This window comes from Melospiza melodia, unplaced genomic scaffold (genome assembly GCF_035770615.1).
Source record: "Melospiza melodia melodia isolate bMelMel2 unplaced genomic scaffold, bMelMel2.pri scaffold_70, whole genome shotgun sequence".
Taxonomy (NCBI): Eukaryota; Metazoa; Chordata; class Aves; order Passeriformes; family Passerellidae; genus Melospiza; species Melospiza melodia.
Window position 1 is genome coordinate 1474626 of NW_026948802.1, and position 22457 is coordinate 1497082.

Here is a 22457-nt window from a genome sequence, read left to right on the forward strand (position 1 = left end):
TACTGGCTGCAGCCCCAGCGGGCCCCCCAGGACAAGGCCCAGCAATTAGGAGGCCAATGAAAGCTCTGGGCAGCAGCAGAACCCTCAGCAGAGTTCTTTGGACAATCATGGACTGGCCAAAACTACACTGCAGCCTCACTGGGAATGTTTTCTGTCTGAAGTACAATTTCAAAAGAAGCTGTTTGAGGGAAAGGTGAACTAAACACTCACCCTTTTCTCTTCCAGCAAGTCCATATTTGGACACAGCATAAGATGAAGATCAGCTCCAAAACAAGCAGGCCTGCCAGTAACCCTAACCAGAAGCCTGTTCCTTTACAGAAACCCTTTCCAAGGCTCTTCTGGGCATCAGGAACATGTGCTGTGGTTCCAGCTGCACCTGTGGGAGCAATGGGGAGCGTCAGCCTGTGCTGTGCTGCACTGCTGAGCTGGCAGCACGGTGGATGCAGGCAGGACATTCTCCGTTTCCCCCAGAGCTGGGGCCTGCAGGCACCTTGCCGCCCCTTGGCACAGGCTGTGCCACCCAACAAAGCCCAGCAGGCCGGGAGGAGAGCCCGGGGGCAGCGCAGCTTTGTGGGCATGAGTCCCCTTTTCCCGGGGCTGTGAACAAGCTCCAAAGGCACCTCCAGCTTTGGCTGCTGCTGGGCCATGCAAGGGCAGGCCCTGGGGGAAGAGCTGCAGCCACCCAGCCCTGCCAAGGGCTGAGCCCTGCTGAGCCTGGCAGAGAAATTACCTTCTGAGCCTGTGCCCGTGCCCATGCCTGTGTTTGGCTTGGCCTTCCATCCTGCAGCAGGGGCTGCCAATTGGCCTCTGCTTCTTTGGGGAAACAACTCCTTCTGTCCTGCCTTTTGGCCTATCACTTGAGAAACAAAAAGTACACCTTAAAAGATGGAACTGTTCTCCATTGCTTTGATGGCATGTTCAGGACGTCATGCTTATGCACAGTCTGGTAAAATCAACAAATCATCTAGGCTTTTTCCGCTGGGCCAGGGCCCACCTTCCTCCAAACAGCTGCCAGTGCTGAGCAGAAGTTGTGCGTGGATCGTGCAGGGCGAGGGCACACATGGCCATGGCTCTCTCCTGGCACCTGCAGCGATGCCCCCCTGGCTGAGCTTTGGGATCTGAGCTGGCAGCTCTCTCAGGGGAAAGGCCTTGACCTACCCTCAGCATCTCCCCGAGGCTCAATCCTGAACGTGGGCTGGGAAGCCAGATCACCTTTAGCAACAGGCTCAGCTGCAAAGAAAGGCAGGACAGAACAGCTCCAATGGTACTGCTGAAGATTCTCCTTCAGGCCCAAGTGGCAGTGAGGGCACCTGGGTGATTGGTGCCATCCAAGGGCACCATGTCTCTGCCTTCCACTCAGGAGCAGGGCCAGTGGGACCTCGTGCCTGCAGCGGCCCCACACTGGGATGGAAGGAGCTCCTTGCGGGGCAGTCGGGGCAGAAAGGACTCCCTGGAGCTGCCAGCAGCTCCAAACCCAGACCCAGGCAGGGCCAGGGCTGGGCAGTGGCAGCAGAAGCAGCTCGGGCTCCCTGGGGGTGGCAAAGGAGCTGAGAAAGGCTCAGCCCCGGGGCACAGCCCTGGGCCCAGCCCCTTCCCTCTCTGCTCTTCTCTGTGGCTGCACAGAGCACACAGAAGGACACAGTGCCATTGCACACGGGAGGAGGATGGACAGCCAAATGCCCCTTCCTCCCACTGACAGCGATACTGTGGGATCACTCAGGGCTCCAGAAGGGAGCAGGGCAAGGTTTCCAGAACTGATCAACCTTCAGAGGAACTTAAGGGAACTGGCTCATGAGTAAGCTCTTGCCACACTGACACGGATTATTCTGTCAGGAAAGGTACATTGAGAACTTGCCTTCAACATCTGGCAAGGTCTTCAAAGCACCATTCACCAGCAGTTCCAACTAATCCCAGTCATGATCCCAGTCGAGAAGGGAGCACAGATGTTACAGAACCATTTCCATGGTGTGCTGGGATCCCCTTCTGCCTTGGGGAATTGGGCACTGCAAAGGGGTGGGGTAAGGCTGTGGGAGCCTGTGCTGTGGCTCCTGATCACTCTGCACGCTCTTTGCAGGTCCTGTGCAACATGCCTGGAGGGGCAGCTGGAGCAGCCCAGGGCCCTGGGGCTCTCTCCCTCCCACACTGGAAACCCTGACTAAATGCTTGGGGAAATCTGCAGTTCCACAGCTGTCGCTCCCAACCTCCATCCCTCCCTCCTGCTTGCCCACCTGCCCATGGAAAAGCTCCCACAGCCCACGGGCACATAGCCAGGCCCTCTCAGGACACACTGGAGCCTTGCTCTCCCCCTCTGCCCTTTCCCCACCATGGGCACCCCGTGCAGCCACTCCCAGGTTTCGGGACGTGTCTCCCACGGAGGGAGCCCAGCAGGACAGCTCAGTACCCAAGTGCCCTGAGCCTGCTCGGGACAATTCCTCTGGGCTGTGCCCATCTTGTCTGGGCTGTGCCCGCAGTGCCAAGCAGCGGAGAGGGCAGCTCAAGCCTCAGCAGGGCTCAGGCCCAGAGGCACAGCAATTACCTCGTGTGGCTGTGCCTGGCATCGCCTCCCTTCCTGCAGGAAATGCCACCTTCCATAGAGCCTCTCTGTCCATCCCTTGAGAAAGGAAGAGGCACAGCTGGATCAGATGGAATCATCGCACATCCAGGAGGTGGCCTCTTCAGGAGGCAATACTTGTCCAAGACATGGGTAAGGATCAGGAAAATCCTGATCCCCCCCGGCTTTTGGGGCTGGCTATGGCCCTCCCTCCTCGACGCAGCCACACCTCAGGATGTGACTGGGGACCGGGAAAATGCAGGGGATCCTTGGTGAGTTTGGGCTGCATGGCAGCTGATGCCCAATGCCTTCCTGCAGAGGCTGGGGAGACGCTGGAGCCAGGCCAGGCTCGTAAACAGCCCTGCAGGGCATGGAAACAGCAGCAGGGTTCCTGCTGCCATGGATCCCTTCCCGCTGTTCCGGGCTCGGCGTGTCCAGACGTGCAGCCAGAGCCCTCGGCTGCTGAGCCCCAGGACAAGGCTGAGGGAAATGCTCTCACCATTCCCTTTGAGCAGTTCTGTCACCATTCGTTTCAAGATGTTATTCGACTCATGGAGTTTCATGTGTCCTGGGGCTTTGTTCTTCCCTCTCAGAGGACCTTAACAGAAAGTAGTTCCATTTCCTAGGAATGGATGCCACAGAAGCAGGGCACAGCCTGTGGGGTCAGCAGGGACAACACTACTCACCCCAGCGATGGGAGCCAGGCTTCTCTGTAGAAATCAGCAAAGGGGCAGGAAAAGTCCTCCCTGCAGACACATCTGTAACACAACAGTCACAGTAGCTTGTATAACCTGGTTGCTGTGAAGTTGTCAACAGTTATTACTGTGTAGGACAGTGAGAACATACCTGAAGGAGGCTCCAAAGGCTTCAACACTTTTCTCAACCAATCTAATGGGGAAGCCTTTCGAGCAACCTCATCTAGAACAGAGCACAGGTGAGAACATTTTTCAGGGTGTGTTGGGATCCCCTTCTGCCTTTGGGAATTGGGCACTGCAAGGGGGTTGGGTACGGCCGTGGGACTCAGATGTAAATGGGTAAGGTCAAACTGCACAGGGGCCTCAGGAGCTCTGGGCAGGCTCCTGGTCACTCTGCAACCTCTTTCCATGACCTGTGCAACATCCATGGTGGGGCGGCTGAAGCAACCCAGAGCCCTGGGAGCTGTCACTTCCACAGCTGCAACTCTTGCTAAATTCCTGGGGAAAACTCAGCAGGCAGTGCCACGGCTATCCCCCTGTCCCATTCCATCCCTCCTGCCCTTTCTCCCTCCCTTTCTACCTACTTCTGTCTCTCCAACCGTCTTTCCCCTGGGACAAATCCCCCAGCACACGGGCACATAGCCAGGCCCTCTCAGGACACACTGGAGCCTTGCTCTCCCCCTCTGCCCTTTCCCCACCATGGGCACCCCGTGCAGCCACTCCCAGGTTTCGGGATGTGTCTCCCACGGAGGGAGCCCAGCAGGACAGCTCAGTACCCAAGTGCCCTGAGCCTGCTCGGGACAATTCATCTGGACTGTGCTGATCTTGTCTGGGCTGTGCCCGCAGTGCCAAGCAGCAGAGAGGGCAGCTCAAGCCTCAGCAGGGCTCAGGCCCAGAGGCACAGCAATTACCTCGTGTGGCTGTGCCTGGCATCGCCTCCCTTCCTGCAGAAGAGGCTGTCCATGAGCCACTGCTTCCTCCAGGAAAAGCTTCCTTCTGCACAGGCTCTCCATCTGCTTCTGGAGAAAAGAAAAGAGAGAGCTGGATCAGATTGGGCTGTTCCCCATTGGAGAGGTGGCATCTTCAGGAGGCAATGCCTCTCAAAGACATGGTTAAGATTCAAAAAATCCATTTCAACTTTTTGGGTAGGCCATGGCTCTCCCTTCTCCATATAGGTGCCCCTTCTGATTTGCCTGGAGATGGGAAATTTCAGGGCATCTCATGCCTGTGGTGCAGTTTGGTCTGCCTGTCAGCTGATGCCCAATGCCTCTCCTGCAGAGGCTGGAGAGAAGCTGCAGCCAGGCCAGGCTGGGAAACTGCCCTGCAGGGCATGGAAGCAGCAGCGGGGCAGTGAGCCTGCCATTGATCCCTTCCTGCTGTGCTGGGCTCAGCGTGTCCAGATGTCCAGCCAGAACCCTCAGCTGCTGAGCCCCAGGTGAATGCTGAGGGAATGCACCCACCTTGTCCTGCCTGCTGCATTTCCTTCAGCATTTCCCTCATTTGTTCAGGTGGCTCATGGGGTTTCTTCTGTCCTGTAGCTTTGTTCTTTCCCCTTGGAGGACCTTAGAGCAACACGGTTCCATTTCCCATGATTGGATGCCACAAAAGCAGGGCTCAGCCTGTGGGGTCAGCAGGGACACACTACTTACCCCTGCGACGGGAGCCTGGCTTCTGCGTAGGAATCATCACAGGGACAGGAAAAGTCCTCCCTGCAGACACATCTGTAACACATCAGGCACAGAAGCTTCTGCCATCTCTGCTCAGCTGCACGGGCACCACTGAGCTGCAGGAGCGGTGAGGGGATCGCGCAGGGCGAGGGCACACACGTGCATGGCTCTGTCCTGGCACCTGCAGCGATGCCCCCCTGGCCGAGCTTTGGGCTCTGAGCTGGCAGCTCTCCCAGGGGAAAGGCCTTGACCTACCCTCACCATCTCCCGGAGGCTCAGGCGTGGATGCAGTTTGGGAAGCCAGATCACCTTCACCAACAGGTTCAGCTGCAAAGAAAGGCAGGACAGAATATCACCTGTGGCACTGTAGGAGATCCTCACGCTGCAGGCAAGGCTCAGCCCTGGGGTACAGCGCCGGGCCTGGCCCCTGCCCATTATACTCTTCTCTGTGACTGCACAGAGCACACAAAAGGACACAGTGGCATTGCACACGGGAGGAGGATGGACAGCTAAATGCTCCTTCCTCCCACTGACAGCGATCCTGTGGGATCCCTCAGTGCTCCTGAATGGAGCGGGGCAAGGTTTACAGAATTCTTCAGCCCTGACTTAACGTTAACAAAAATGGCCGATGGGTGAGCTCTTGCCACATGGACACTGATTATTTTGCCAGTAAAAAGGGAAATTCAGAACTTGCCTCTGGCATTCGCCAAGACATTCAAAGTGTCATTCACCTGGACTTCCAAATCTTCCAAGGTGTGATCCAAATCTAGAATGGAGCAAAGACCTGAACCATTTCCTTTGTGTGCTGGGATCCCCTTCTGCCTTTGGGAATTGGGCACTGCAAGGGGGTTGGGTACGGCCGTGGGGGCCAGGTGTGAATGGGCAAGGTCAAACTGCACAAGGGCCTCGAGAGTTCTGGGCAGGCTCCTGGTCACTCTGCACCCTCTTTCCATGCCCTGTGCAACATCCATGGTGGGACGGCTGAAGCAACCCTGGGCCCTGGGAGCTCTCACTTGCACAGCTGCAAGTCTTGCTAAATTCCTGGGGAAAACTCAGCAGGCAGTGCCACAGCTATCCCCCTGTCCCCCTCCTGCCCTTTCTCCCTCCCTTTCTACCTACTTCTATCCCTCCAACTGTCTTTCCCCTGGGACAAATCTTCCAGCACACGGGCACATGGCCAAGCCCTCTCAGGACACGTTGGAGCAGGGTATGCCTCTCAAAGACATGGTTAAGATTCAGGAAATCCCTTTCAACTTTTGGGGGAGTGCAGGGCTCTCCCTTCTCCATATAGGTTCCCCTTCTGATTTGCCTGGAGATGGGAAATTGCAGGGCATCTCATGCCTGTGGTGCGGTTTGGTCTGCCTGTCAGCTGATGCCCAATGCCCTCCTGCAGAGGCTGGGGAGAAGCTGCAGCCAGGCCAGGCTGGAAGTAGGGCATGGAAGCAGCAGCGGGGCAGTGAGGCTGCCATGGATCCCTTCCTGCTGTGCCAGGCTTGGCATGTCCAGATGTCCAGCCAGAACCCTCGGCTACTCAGCCCCAGGTGAAGGCTGAGGGAATGCACCCACCTTGTCCTGCCTGCTGCATTTCCTTCAGCATTTCCCTCATTTGTTCAAATGGCTCATGGGGTTTCTTCTGTCCTGTAGGTTTGTTCTTTCCCCTTGGAGGACCTTAGAGCAGCACGGTTCCATTTCCCATGAATGGATGCTACAAAAGCAGGGCTCAGCCTGTGGGGTCAGCAGGGACACACTACTTACCCCTGCGACGGGAGCCTGGCTTCTGTGTAGGAATCATCCCAGGGACAGGAAAAGTCCTCCCTGCAGACACATCTGTAACACATCAGGCACAGAAGCTTCTGCCATCTCTGCTCAGCTGCACGGGCACCACTGAGCTGCAGGAGCGGTGAGGGGATCGCGCAGGGCGAGGGCACACACGTGCATGGCTCTGTCCTGGCACCTGCAGCGATGCCCCCCTGGCCGAGCTTTGGGCTCTGAGCTGGCAGCTCTCCCAGGGGAAAGGCCTTGACCTACCCTCACCATCTCCCGGAGGCTCAGGCGTGGATGCAGTTTGGGAAGCCAGATCACCTTCACCAACAGGTTCAGCTGCAAAGAAAGGCAGGACAGAACATCACCCGTGGCACTGTAGGAGATCCTCAGGCTGCAGGCAAGGCTCAGCCCTGGGGTACAGCCCTGGGCCTGGCCCCTGCCCGTTCTACTCTTCTCTGTGACTGCACAGAGCACACAAAAGGACACAGTGGCATTGCACACGGGAGGAGGATGGACAGCTAAATGCTCCTTCCTCCCACTGACAGCGATCCTGTGGGATCCCTCAGTGCTCCTGAATGGAGCGGGGCAAGGTTTACAGAATTCTTCAGCCCTGACTTAACGTTAACAAAAATGGCCGATGGGTGAGCTCTTGCCACATGGACACTGATTATTTTGCCAGTAAAAAGGGAAATTCAGAACTTGCCTCTGGCATTCGCCAAGACATTCAAAGTGTCATTCACCTGGACTTCCAAATCTTCCAAGGTGTGATCCAAATCTAGAATGGAGCAAAGACCTGAACCATTTCCTTTGTGTGCTGGGATCCTCTTCTGCCTTTGGGAAGAGGGCACTGCAAGGGGGTTGGTTAAGGCTACGGGAGCCAGGTGTGAATGGACAAGGCCAAACTGCACAGGGCCTGGGGAGTTCTGGCCTGGCTCCTGGTCACTCTGCACCCTCTTTGCAGGCCTGTGACACATCCCTGGCGAGGAAACTGGAGATTCCCAGGGCCATGGGGGCTCTCTCCCTCCCCCAGAGTAAACCCTCCCTTAAGGCCTGGGGAAAACCATCCCCAGCGCTTCCCAGGGAGCAGGGAGCGCTGTCCCGGGAAAGGGGAGCCAGGCTGCCGGCTCACGTGCTCGCCACGCTGGCAGCGGAGCAGCCTGGGCAGCCCTGGCAGGCAGGGCCACGGCCAGGAGGAGCAGGATGAAGAGGCGCAGAGCAAGGGCCATGGTGCCTTGCCCTCTGCTAGTCCCGCAGCTCTTGCTGCCACCGCTGTCCTGACAGTGCTGTCCCAATGTCAGCACCACTGCTGCCACCGCCGCTGCTGCTGCAACAGTTGTGCTCAAGGACTGAGTGCTCGCTCCTTGTGCTGCTGTGCAACCACCGGGTCTGGCACCTCTGTGACCTCAGAGCCTGCTGTGACCTCAGCCTGCTGTGACCCCTGAGCCTGCTGTGACCTCATGGCCTCAGCTGTAGCCCCAGAGTGTGCCCGCATCTGTACAAAAGGACTGCCTTGATTGTTTGTGTGTATCCCAGGTCCATTGCTCAGCAAAACCTTAATTGTCACCTGCTGACATTGTGGGTCAGACTGTGTCCATGGAGATGCTCTTGATGGCTTCCCTCTTTTCCTGGGCTTGCCACTGGAGGAGGTCCAGGCCCAGATGATGCCAGGGAAGGAAATGTGCCCTCAGCCCAGGGACGCTCAGCATGGGCTCCCCCAGCCCTGTGGACCCCGCCGCTGGTCACAGCAGCCCCTGCCTGGCTCCTGCCTGCCCACACTGTGGGCATCCATGGCTGCTCCTGGGCACGGAGCTGAGCCAGTGTGGCTGCCAGGTGGGCTTTGCTGCTGCTGCCACCCAGACATTGGGGTGACAGCTCCATCTGTTTATTGCAACAGAAATGCTAGGCCGAGCTCTGCCCACCTTCAGTAGGGGCCAGAGATCAGGGCCAGTGCCTTCAGGAGGAGAGGACCTTGTTTGGGTGGTGGCAGCACCTGCACAGCAACAAGTTGGTAAAGCAACTGTGACAGGGGCATCGGGCATGGGCATGGCGGTGGGGAATGTCTGGTACAGGTGTCCCAGACTGAGGCGTTTGGCCGGTCCTGTGAAGCTGCAGACGGACGCCTGTTGAGACAGGAGGGTGCTGAGCTCCCAGTTGCAGCTGGCACACAGAGACCCTCCTGCCCAGCAGGAGATTCCCACTGTGCTCAAAGTTTGCCTCTGAAGTTTGAGAGGTGAGCTTCTCAGAAATCCCAGAAAATATCAGGGAAAAGGTTGGTTGTTGTCGCTCAGTAAGAATGTCCAGTGGGAAAAGAGCCTCTCCAGTACGTTGGGTGCCTTGTGATGACTTAGTTCTTCTTAGAGTAAAGATCACCAATTAAATTCAGTTTTAGTTTTTATTCTGCAAGTAGTAAAGTGTTCTACCTTTTTCAGAATTCTTCAACTACTTTGAAAAATCCTGAACTCCTGTGGGAAAAGGGAAGAAATATATAGGTTTTTTTTTTCTACAAAAACTGTTTCTGAATATTTTGAACATTTTCTGCTATGTAAAAATCCTGAACAATTTCTGCTATGTAAAATGAAGACAAAATGGGGTTGCTTTTTCTCAGGAGCCCCGTGCCCAGCAGCTGTCTGCCCAGCCCTGGCTGTGCCCAGACAAGCAGCTCTGCCAGCGCTGGTGGTAGCACACAGACACCCAAGCTGAAGGCCAAAGATGTTGGTGGACTCAGGCCCTTCCCTGGCAGGAGGGCTGCACCTCCTGGCCTGGCTGGACACCAGGGTCAGCACCTTTGGGGACAGAGGGTCCTCTTCTGCATGGTGAAGGCAACAGCATGTCCCCAGCAACAAGCTGATAATGCAGCTGTGGGGAAGGGACAATGGACAGTGGCACAGAGATGCAAGATGACAAGTCCAGTTGATTCTAGAAGTGTAAAAATGTTCAAAGTTATTCTGAATTCTAAAACTACCTTGAAAAATCCTTACCAACTATGGAAAAGGGGGGCAAATTTGTGACGATTTCTTTATTAGGAAAAAAATAAACCCTACCTATTTCTAAAAGTTTCTAATTAATAAAATGAAGAACTAAGCTAAAATATGGTGTCTCAGGAGCCCCATGCTTGGCCACTGCCTGCCCACCCATGGCTGTGCCCAGACAAGCAGCTCAGCCTGTGCTGGTGGTAGCTCACAGACACATGAGCTGAAGCCCAAAGACGTTGATGTACTCAGGCCCTTCCCCGTCTGGAGGGCTGCACCTCCTGGCCTGGCTCTAGAGCAGAGCCAGCCCCACTAGGGACAGAGGGTACTGTTCTGGGTGGTGGTGGCAACAGCATGACCCCAGCAACAAACTGGTATTGCAGCCATGGCAGGGACAATGGACACCGGCACGGGAATGAGAGATGACAGGTCCAGTTCTCCCTGGCTGAGTTATTTGGCCAGTCTTGTGAAGCTGCAGAGGCGCTCCTGTGAAGAGAGGAGGTGGCTGAGGCCCCAGCTGCCAGTGGCACACAGGGAGCCTCCTGCACAGCAGGGCCCAGAGCTGGCAAGGCTCCCCAGCACGGCTGGAGCTGCTGGCACAGCTTGGCCCAGCTGCACAGCTGTCCCTCAAGGCCCCGGCCAGCAGGGCACGGCTCTTGGCAGGCTCCCGGGCCAGGAGCGGGCCCCAGAGCGCCTCTGCCTTTCAAGGGCAATCTCGTCCCTGCTCTTTCTCCTCCCCACTGTGCTTTGCCTCTGCCCTGTGCCCCTGGGGCTGCTCTTGGCCAGGCAGCCTCAGTGGGAGCCAGTACTGGTTGCAGCCCCAGCGGGCCCCCCAGGACAAGGCCCAGCAATTAGAAGGCCAATGAAAGCTCTGGGCAGCAGCAGAACCCTCAGCAGAGGTCTTTAAACAATCACGGACTGGCCACACCTTGTCGTGGCTTGACCAGAAATGGGACATCTGGGATATGTTGTTTTTGCTGTGGTTACCAATGGGTGTTCGGATTTTAAGATGAGCACCTGGTTTGACCAGTGGGGCATTGGATCCGCCTCTTGAGACCACAAACCCAAGGAGTTAAAAGCAGGGCTCTTTTCCTTCAGAGCTCTCTTTGGATTTCCGGCGGGAAGGAGTTGGGTCTCTCCCCCGGCCCAGTTGCTGGCTGGGCTGGGGAGGGGAAAGCCACGTGGCCCATCTATGGTAGGCCGGACCCGGTGGAAGGGTGCAGGGGGCACCGAACGACCTGTTTACCCCCCCCTCCTTTTGGAGATGGAGAGAGAATGCAGCCTGTGCTTGAACTGTTACCTTGAAACTTGATATCATGTGCTGGCAGCACGGCTGGGAGGAGAAGGGGGGGGGGGGGGGCAGCAAGCAGCCCAGCCGCTTGGGAGAGCTTTTAACCCTTGTGGATAATGAGAACTTCACGGAACATTACCTTTCCTAGGAAAGGGATAAGAGAGGAGGATGAAGGAAGAAATAGGCCAGTAAGGGGGTCTGGCAAAGAGAAAGAGAGATGTTGAAGGAATGGAGGAAGATGGAGTGGCAATTTTGCTGGACTCTTTTGTTGTATATCCATGGACTGCTTCCTGGTGATACAGAGACTGCATTGCAGGGGGAAGCGGGGGCTCGGAGCCAAGAGAGTTCGGTGTTGAGACCCCTCGGCCCCAGGGGGTATAGAAGAAATGGGGGGGACAAAGGTCCCAGAGATGAGAGTGTGCTCTGCTTGGAACGAGACGAGGCATCCTTAAAAAGGTCCACCCTGAAAGCAGGCGTCTGCCCCATCCCATGCCTGGTGGTGAGAGCACCTTGGCATGGAAAGGAGATGTCACGAGATAGCAGGACTCTGGGCGGTGCTAATTGTGACAAGAAGTCCGTGGCACATGGAAGGACTCCGTCTAATCTTCATGAGCTGAAGATTTGATTTTCTAAAGGGTGGTGCCAGACTGAGTGTGGATAATTTTGGGAAATGTAATTGTACAGGGGATCTGGAGGAGGAGGGGGAAGTGTTTCTGTGTAGTTTTCATTTTCCTTGTGTTTTCTTTTTTTTTTTTTTTTTTTTTTTTCCTTTGTGGTTTAGTTTTTTGTAGTTTAGTTAATAAAGTTTTTTTTTCCCTTTTTTCCCTAAGCAGGAGCCTGCTTTGCTTATTCCCGGGTATCACCTCACAGCAGATGCCAGGGAGAGGGAATTTTCATGGGGGCACTGGCATTGTGCCAGTGTCAAACCATAACATGCTCCCATGCTGCCCCTCAATACCAGGCGAGCATTCCCTGAGGGCAGCCCTGACTGTGACCACTGGGGCTCTGGGATCAGCCCTCACATCCCTGTGGGAGCAGCTGCAGACAGGATGAGAGATTCCCTCCCCCGTTTTTCCTGTGGAAGGGTGAAGCCCAGCTGCCCTTTTCTTCTGGTGCCTCCTCCTCTCCTCAGCTGAGGATGTCAAACTCCCCAGGAGCAGGAAAATCCCCATTCTCTCTTTCCTTGTGGCTGCAGCCTGCAACATCCACCTAGAATGAAGGACTTTCTGACAGCCCTGCTGAATGACACTGGCAAGAGGTTTGTGAGAAGAGGAAGAAATTGTATTTCGATAGTAAATAAAAAGGTGCAAAATTATTCCTTTCTGTTATATTCCTTTTCAGTCAGTTCTGGTCTGTTTTTCAGAGTGCCACCTTCTCAGTGTTTGGGCCCCCTTTCTCTCCTGCCTCTCTTTGCCTGCTCTGTTTCTCTCTCAGAGTCTCCCTTGACCCAGGGCAGCTCACACCAAAGACCGTGCCCGGATTTAATTCCCAATTCAGGAGCTACAACAACCATGGGGGAAGTTATGAAGGCTGGCAGTGAAATGCCACTGTAAGATCCTGCTCCACTTTTGGCTCCTTCTTGGCAGCTTTGCCCTCAAGGGCAGGAACATCTTTTCATAGCTGGGAACTGGAATCCAGACCCTGGCAGTGTGTGCCGTGGATCCCAGAGGGGCATTCCTGAGGCTCCCAGGGTGCTGCTCCTGCCGTGCCTCCCAAGGAGCTTCTCTCCCAAGGGGAGTAGATCCAGTAGCTCTGTGGGCTCCCAGAGCACACAGCAAAGGTGGCTTTGATGGACCTTTTCCAGCACCTTCCCCTCTGGAAGCAGAGGGAGGGAGGAAATAGAAGCGAGTCCTGGAAGGACTGGGGTGGGAAGGGACCCTGTCCATGGATTACGACCCCGCGAGGGAGAGACGCCTCTGCCCCAGTGAAGGAGCGAATGAGAGCGTGGGAAAGCAACCGACGATTATTGAGCGTGGACTGAACGGAACAAGAAATGGGGAGGAGGAAGGGAGAGAAAGAAAGCGGGAAGAGGTCTCAAAGAGAGAAAGAAAAAGGAAAGAGGTCTCAGAGAACAGAAAGAAAAGGGAAAAGGCTCCCGCCCGGCCTCCGCAGCTCCCAGGAACACCCGCAGGGCGTAGCGCCTTCTACAATTCCAGCCAATCAGAGGACGCGGTAAACAATTTCCAGCCAACCAGAGCATTTCTCGCCAATGACTCACCGGTTGCCAGGCGGGTCCGCAGAGCCCGGCGGTCCCGGAGCGGAATTTGGGGCTCGGGCCGGGGGACGGATCCGCCCCGGGGGGGTCCCCGAGCCCCTGCCCAGCCCTGGGGCCGATCGGGGGCTCCCCCACCCAGCAGCCGGTGCTGCGGGGCCGCGGGGCAGAGCGGTGGGAAAGGGGGGTCCGGGCTGGCAGCGGAGGAAATGCGGGAGGAAGAGGAGGGAGAGGAGGAGCAGGAGCGGGAGAATCGCGGCGCTCGCAGCGCCCGCACGCCGAGCCTGCAGCGCCCCCTGCCCCGGGAGCATCGCCCCCAGCCCCGAGCCGCAGGGGAGGGCGGAGGCCGAGCTCGCCCCGGCTCCAGCCAGGGGTCTCCGGGAGGATTTTTTGGAGAGTGTGCGGAGCCGGCAGATCCCGGACTCGAGCCCCGGATATCCCCGGGCTCCCCAAGAGGAGCTTTTTCGGGGGGAGAGGAGCCGCGATCGCCCCTCGGGAGGGTCCCGGGGGGTCCACGTGGGGATGGCCCGGTACCGACGGGGCGGGACATTGGTTTTGGGGATCCCCGTGAGAGCCGGGGCTGTGGAACCGGGGACCCCCGGGGCGGGGAGAGGGGAAGGGGCGATACCTGAGCTGGGGGACCCCCGGCAGCCCGGAGATGAGGCGGGGACGGGACCCCCTGACCCTGACAGGGGTGTCCTGGGGTGACTTCGTGATGCTCGTACCCCGTCGGTCTGTTTAGCCCAGAAATGAGTTCTGCACCTTTAAGGCTGGTTCTGAGAGCGAAGGGGAGGAGGAAGAAGCTGCAGTTTGTTTTCATACACTGCACTCACTCCTCTACATTCCAGCTGCTGGATGGACAGACAGCAGGACAGAGCTGTCCTTTGCTTTTAGTTAGTTTTTAGCTCGCTGAGGCAGAGAAGTTCCCTGGACTGTGGTTTTTCTTTTTCTTTGGAGCTGTTTAAATCTGCTGTGCACTGAACAGCCAGAACACCACGGGCAGCTTGCACCTGTGGCCCACCTGGCTGAGTCTGGGCCAGGCATTTCCAGTGCTGGAGGGACTGATAAGACACGGATAAGAGACTGATAAGAGACTGAGTGTTCGGAGCTACAACCCAAGGAGGAACTTTCAGAGTTTGTCATATATTTTGGAGCAGCAAGAGGTTTTTTGGCTTAATATTGTTCAATTTTTGTGCTGGTAAATGCTTTGCCTGTAAAGTAACTTTTTTTCCCACTTTCCTCTAAGGAAATATTTTCCCAAACTGGCTGAGGGTGGGGCTGCTGAATCAGCATTCTAGAGGAAACTCCTTTTGGAGGGTTTCAACCAAATTTGCCCTAAACCAGGACAGGGTGGTAGAAAGAAGGGGGAACCCCAAGTGGCTGGATTGGGGTGAGGCTGGAGAGGGGAACCTTGGGACCCCAGAACCTCCCAGAATCCAAAAGCAGGACCCTGGAGAGGGGGGATCCCCAGGACCCATGGGATCCCCACAAGCCCTGAGATGGGGGACCAACCATAACCCAAGAGGGATGAGACTGGAAATGGGAAACTCCTGGTGGCTTTTTTAAATTTACTCTTTATTTTGGGACATCAGGTGACTTATAGAAATGGACGCGGGTGGGAGGAATCCCCAACCAAAGGCATTCACACCTTGTTTTTCCCCAAACCAGGATTTTCCCCAAACCTTCCCACCGTAACATCCCCTCTGTCCCACTCTGGGTGCGCTCAAACCCAAACCTGCTCCTGGTCTCAGTCTCACTCCACATTTAGACACACTCACAGTTCTGTATTTAATCTCATCCCAGTGCCAGACTTGTCTAGCCCCAGACCCAATCCCAACCCCAGCCCTAAAGCCAATCCCATGTCCAGCCTTAACCCCAATCCCAGCTCTAATCCAAATCTCAGCCCCAACTCCAATCCCAGCCCCAATTCCAGCCCCTTCCTAAACCCTCAGCCCCAAACCAAATCCAGGTTCAGCCCTTCTGGGGCTTTGGGGGTGTCTCTGTCCCTCTGAGCCCGATGATGTTTGGGTGGGGTCACAGCAGGGCTGAGAGGGACAGAGACCCCCCCGGCCTCCCCAGGTGTGAGAAGGTCGGAGAGCCCCCCCAGCCCCGAGCACCCTCAGCGGTGAGAGGGACACAGAGCCCCTGGTCCCCAGCCCTGCACAGGCATTGCCTGAGGCCAGAGGAATGGAGACCCCCCGAGCATCCCCCAGGGTGAGGGGACAGAGACCCCCGAGCATCCCCTGGGCTGAGAGGGACAGAGACTGCCCCGAGCACCCCCTGGCACAGGGGTGAGAGGGAGGGAGACCCCCAGGCATTCTCTGGGGTGAGAATGATGGAGACCCCCTGGGGAATGGCCTGGGGTGAGAGGGACAGGGAAAAACCCCCCCAAGCATCCCCTGGGCACCAGACAAACTACTGTTGTTTCTTGTCAGAAATCAATATTGACCATAGATAAAATGCCTTGAATTTACTCTTCCCACAAGTCACTTGTGATGGAAAGGCAAATAAATCCCAAAATTTTATAAACTTACAATAGAAGCTATTTTGTGGCAAATCCAAATTCCTTTGGTCCTGCACAGCTCCAGCTCAGCTGCTGGCACATTCTAAAAAAAGAAAAGTGGAAAATAGGCCCAATACGGATTATGAAAAGGAAGGGGAAGCTATGTGTAGCTGTCACAAAGGTGACAGGGACAAAGAGAAAAAATTATTCTAACATTTGGCAAAGTCCCCAGCCTGTGAAACAGACCTCCCCTGGAGCAGGGTAAGTGTGACATTGTCCCCTGTGTGTGTGGCCTTCCCGGGGTGGGGGTTTTACACCTGAGCCAGTTTGGGTAAGGGGGGTGGTGTTCACCCCCTGAGCAGGGATTACCCCACTGCTTCAGGTTGCCATGCAAGATGTAACCAAATGCATGTTTTCAATCCCCACCTTCAGCAACTGTTATAAACAGGTGGGGCAGTGTTCTTTATCTCTTCCAGGACTCAGCCCTGATAACGCCCTCCAGGGGAGATATCTCCTGTGAATGGGCCATTGAGTGTCACTGCAGGACTGATAAAATTCCATCCTCCCATTGTGGGATGCTCCACCCAGGGGGAAGATCCAAGCATTCCTACCTGGATATAAGCTGACACTTTGCTACACCAGGAGCAGCTTGCCTACTGGATTGCCAGAGGACAAGAACTCCCTAACCACCACTGGACATCCAGAGGAAGACCAGACCCTTCTACAGGATCACTGCTTTGACAGAATCATGTTCATCACTCCAACAGGACTGCACCACCATTTACTGGGACTGCTGCCACCACCCTGAACAACAGGGTGTCAGGTTATATCCTGACTCTGTCAGTTTAAGGCAGTGTTTCTGTATCATTGCCTTGATCCTTATTTTGTTACTGAATTGGAATTCTGGCTTAGACTCTTCCTCAGGTTTGCCTTTAAATCAGTACAAAGCTCATTGTACTCATCCCTTGTTTTCCTCCCTTGTTTTAGGAATATCCCATTCCTAAAACTTGGCCAGATGGCGGAAGACACCTCAAGGCAGATGAGGATGCCCCAGGACACCCAGGCAGGTGAGGAGGAAGTCAGTGCCCCTTTCCCCCTCTCTCCTGCTCCATCTCCCAGTCCAGAAAATCCCCTCGCTGCAGGACATCCCTGCTGCCAACGCCATCCTGCTGGGGATGCACTGTGGGGATCTCCTTCCCCTTCCCTCTGGCACGGAGGGAAATCCCATCCTGTGCTTGTCCTTCCTCTACCAGAGAAGGAGCTGAGGATCAAGATCAGGGACGACAAATCCCCACAGCACAACCTCATGAAAGAAGCCGGTTTGAGTGGCTCCATGGGAAAAGAATCCAATGGGGAGGAAAAGCCCTGGAGATCCCCCATGAGGAGGAGGGGCTCCAAACCCAACCCAGGGTTCTCTGAGGAGGAAAGACCCACCCTGAGCCAGGAAGGTGGACAGAGCTTCAGCCAGAACTCAGAGCATGGGCAGCTTCATGATGGGCAGAAGCCCCACAAGTACTTGGAGTGTGGGAAGAGCTTCAGGCAGAGCAGCACCCTGATCAGCCACCAGAGGATCCACGCTGGGGAATGGCCCTATGAGTGTGGGTAATGAGTGAAGGGCTTCAGCTCCAGCTCTGCCCTTGTCATACACCAACACATCCACACTGGGGAGAGGCCCTACGAGTGTCCCCAGTGTCAGAAGAGGTTTCAGACCAGCTCCAGTCTCCTCCGGCATAAGCGGATTCACACGGATGAGAGGCCCTTGCGCTGCCCTGAGTGTGGGAAGGGCTTCAAGCACAACTCCAACCTCATCAGGCACCGGCGCATCCCCACTGAGGAGAGGCTCTACCAGTGTCCCCAGTGTGGGAAAAGCTTCACCCAGATCTCTGTCTTAACCAGACACCAACGGAGGCACCTGTAAGGGAAGCTCTGCCAATGCCCCAATGCAGAGGACTTTTGTGCACTGCCCCAACTTCATCCATAGTTGGAGGATCCATGTTGGGAAGAGCCCTGGTGATCCATTTTTCTTTCTGATCCATGCTAGGAAGACACCTGTCCCTTTCCCTGCCCCTACCAGTGTCATGATGTGGCATGGAAAAACATGAGGGTCTTGCCATGGCTGTGTCATTACATTCACTCCCACCTCAGAGAATTTCCAGGTGCAGGAAAGGGACACTCTCTCTCTCTCTCTCTCTGTCCCTGAGGAGAAGTGTGTGCTTTCCAGGCAGGAGGAAATACGTGGCAAGGCAGACTCAGTAAGTTGTGTTTTAGTTTTCCCTGTAAACAGTTTTATTTATACACTCTGTTATCAATCGTTCCTTATCTCATTGTTGTTCCCAATAAATTGTTCTTATCCCAGCCCAGGATCTTTGCCTTTTGTGTTTTCCATGGGAGGAGGGAGGGCAGCGAGCGACAGCGCAGTTTTAGCAGAAGCAGGAAATTGCGGAATCCCATCCCTGAACCCCAGCCCCTGGAAACCGAGCATCCCAGCTGGTGCCAGCCCTGGTGGCCATGGCAACAGCCTTGGGAGCGGGTCCCTGGCTGGGCCTTAGGGAACCTCTTCCCTCTGGTGCCCAGGGACAGGAGTGGAGGGAACGGCTGCAGCTGCATCGGGGCAGGCTCCGGTTGGATGTCAGGAAAAGGTTTTTGCCCAGAGGCTGCTGGGGCCCTGCCCAGGCTCCCCAGGGAAGGGTCCCAGCTCCAGGGCTCTCTGAGCTGCAGCAGCGTTTGGACAGCGCTGCCAGGCCCAGGCTGGCATTGTTGGGGTGTCCTGTGCAGGGCCAGCAGTTGGACGGGAGGATCCTGATGGGTCCCTCCCAGCTCAGCCAATTCTGTGGTTCTGGGATCCCATGAGCCTGGGGATGGGGCTGACAATGGTTGCCATGGCAACGGGCTCTGGCTGCAGGCCTGAGCTGGTATCCATGGCAACCACCCCTGGCATGGGGTCTCCATGGAGCTGCCAAGGGACTGACCATAGCAACAGGGGGCTGGGGATGGTTGCCATGGAAACTGATCATAGCAACAGGGGGCTGGTGATGGTTGCCACGGAAACTGACCATAGCAACAGGGGGCTGGTGATGGTTGCCATGGATACTGACCATAGCAACAGGGGGCTGGTGATGGTTGCCTGCTAAAGATCAGATTTGTCACAGGCCCTCAGAGCGGTTCCAGGGGGACTTTCCAGGAATCTCCAGGCTGTTCCAGAGCTGGAATGTCACAGGCCGAGAGAGGGGCTCCATGGAGACCTCCCAGGGCTTTCTGGGGATGGTAAAGAGCCCTGTGGTCAGAGGCAGTCTCAGCCATTCCATGGTGACATCCCAGGGCACCTTGGGCTGCAAAGGCACCGATCTGTCACAGGCACTCACGGGGGCTCCATGGTGACATCCCAGGAGTCCCCAGGCTGCCAAAGAGCCGGGATGTCCCAGACACTCACAGGGTTCCTGTCATGGGCACAGTGGGAGCTTCAGGCAAAAGCTTTATTTCTTTATTGGAGAAACTCCTGCCGAGACGTGAGGTGGAAATATGACACTCAACAGCCACCATGATTCCTCAAACTTGTGCAGGGCCCCAAGAATTCTAAAATTCCTTCTAAGAGAGGAGTCTGGGAGTGGCTGGATCCAAGCCCACCCCCAGTCTTTCTCAAAGTTGTAAAAGATTGGACATTGGAATTGGACTTTAATGCTATTTGTCCCACAGGACTAATCATAGAATACCAGATAAATTTACATAAATACTGCTCTGATTTTTTCTGATCATGATTAGACAGAATGGTTTATTTACACCACAGAGTAAATGAAAAAAAATGAATTATTGCTGTAGTCTTAGGTGGTCTGGACAATACCTTCCCCGAGAGTGTCTTGTGCCAATGGGTAGGAACCACGAGAGCACCAGCACACAGACACACTGTAGAAGTCCATCCGAAAATCCTTCATTTTTTGCCTCACAATCATCATGAGAAAAGACTGCCGAAGGGTTAAAACTGCTGAGCCAGTTGGGAAAGAAAGTCTCCTGCTTATCTAGTGTGTTCACAAGTGATGCTTGCAGAACACGCCATGCTGTACTCGGAGGGGGCATGCTGCCCTTTTCTGGACAATTGAACTGGACTTTCTTCCAAACTCCTGAGCTGGCTGGACTGAGCTCTGGGGTGGCTCCCCCCCGCTCCATGAGAAGACCCCTCTCGCCTGTCTTCAACCACCGTGACAGACCAACAGAGATGCGAATCCCCTCATCAAGGAACCAAGAACCCCTCTGGCACCCTATTGACACCCCCATGGCACCCCCATGGCACCCCCCTGGCAACCTCCTTCCAGAGACTGGGACTGTACTCCCTCCCAACTCAGGGAGGGGGAAAACTTAACGTACCTGTGAGCATTCGGCCATGAAAACAATGGACTTCTCCCCTCCATGGAAACCTAATTTCAGTTACCTTCCCCCAACCAAGAACAGTATATATATTGGGGTTCGGCCCGACTGTCCTTTGAGATCTCCCCAAGACGTGTACCAGCGAGTTTCGGCAGCGGCACCCCGAAGACATCACGTTTTGGTAGCTATACCCCATTCCCTGATCTTCTTTCCTCCCTTTTGCTTGTCTTACCCTTCTCTTCCCCGGATCCCTTAACCAAATGCATATTTAGCGGTGGTTATAATCAATAAAATTGCACCTTGTTGATTTGTTACTGCAAAACCCCTGTGCCTTTTGTTGGTTATTTTTGCACCCAAAAATCATTCGTCACCCGTTCATTTCGGGCGGACATTCACATAATTGGCATCACAGACAGGATTTCCAGTAGCCAGTGAGATTTTGCAGGTAATGTATAGTCTGTAACCTCTCGCAGACTGCAGACACCAAAGCCAAATCTCACACTCGATTGAGCGCTCAGGCTCCGGAATTGACACAAAAGATTTTTTGGTGCAAAAGCAGGGGAAATTGTTACTGTCACTTCTGTTACTTATCTTACCGGCACTGACACTGACACTGATACTTCTCCCGATCCTGATATTGATGCTGCTACTGATATTGATATTGATATTGATACTGCTGTTGTTGTTGTAGTTGAGCTGAATGTGAACCTGTTACTGTTGTTACTGCTGTATTTGTGTACCTGGACTGTCTAAAAGGGAAGGGACAGACTTGAAGTAATAATGCTGTACCTTTTAGACAGATATTGTCCCCTTGACAGGGGAGTGAGGGGCAGCCCAGCGAAGGCTGAGTGGCTTTCCCCCTGTTTTAGGTTTCTGGTCCCCTCACAAAGAAAACATTTGTGTGCGTGTGTTCATGTGAGTGCGTATCTGTACTGTCTGGGAAGGAAGAGACAACTTGAGGCAACCTCACAGAGCCTCCCAGACTGATTCTGTCTCTTCAACTACCCAGGGAAGCAAGGGGACAGTGGAAAGGCTGTGTGATTTGTGTAACTTAAGTTAACTCCCTGGTGTAGCTTTGGTCCCCTCACAAAATGACTAAGAACTTCAGTGCAAAAGGTAAAGCTGAATGTTATGCTCTGCTTGCTAAATACAATGCCACACCTTATCCGGGGGAGAAGAATGGGCAAACTGCAATTGGTTTAACTTAGAAAATGTTATTGATAGAACATTTTCTTTGCAACATGAATCAAAATTTAAACTGGGCACAAATAAAACCATCCTCTGCTCAGTCTTGGGTGCCTGCCTCACAGCAGCCATAGAAACTCGCTTTAAGCGAAAAAGTGAGGAAAATGCTATCATAGACTCCCTCCAAAACCTAGTTGAAGTTTTGCAAAAACAATTGGATGAAGAAAGAAATGTAAATAACTTGTTACGGACTGCCCTGAGAGAGGAACATGTTAAAAATTCACAGAACTCTGATTCCTCAAAAGAAACAGAGGAGAAAGAAACTCCTCACACTAGTCAAAATTGTTCTCAAACAGAATTAACCCTGATGAAAAATTGCGGGAAACACTGCTGTAACAACATAAAACCTCTAATTAAAACAGAATGCAATTATATCAATAATGAAGATCTTAACCCGTACAAAACCACTAAAGAAATCCCGTACACTGCTACTGAATTAACAAAACTTGCAAAGCAGTACGGGCTTCTCCCTCAAAAATCTGAAACAGAACACATTTGTCAAGTGTCTCTCACCGGGGGAGATCAGATTCTCTTGTCAGAACAAGGAGCCGGTGGGTGCTGGGGACATGGAGTGTTCCTAACAACAGCAGACAGATGCATCCCATGGTCCCTAACTCAGCACACAGCTCTTTGGGCAGGGGGTTCAACCCCTTGGGAAAAAGAGACCCTTTGGTCGGTACCCCCGACCAACTCTGGGAAAACATTCACAAATCCGGCTGCCTGCAATTGATTAATGAAAAGAAATTAATTCCCGGTTTTGAATCTCCAATCCTATCACCTGTAAAGCCTGAAATTATGACCTCTTTAACTCAAAGGCTTCCGGGAAAAATTAAACCTACAGCAATTCTCCTTCAGAAAACCATAGTAGCTCTGTCTCCTATAGAAAGACTAGATAAATTTCTTAGTAACCAGAATGACCCTTTTGTTCTCCTTTATGACTTGCTGAGAAAAAGAATAAAATGGGATTGGACTTCTTCTCAAAAGGAAACATTGCAATTGCTGATTCTTGAAGTGACAGCTCATCAAGCACTGGACCCTATCCATCCTACAGACCCCTTTCAGGTGGAGTGGGGATTTGCCTCCTCACAACTTTCAGTACACATTTGGCAGCAGGGTCCCGAGGGTCTGACAAAGCCTGTTGGTTTTTATTCCTGTGGTTTCAAAGATGCTGAGAAAAGGTACACTACCTGGGAAGGGGGGG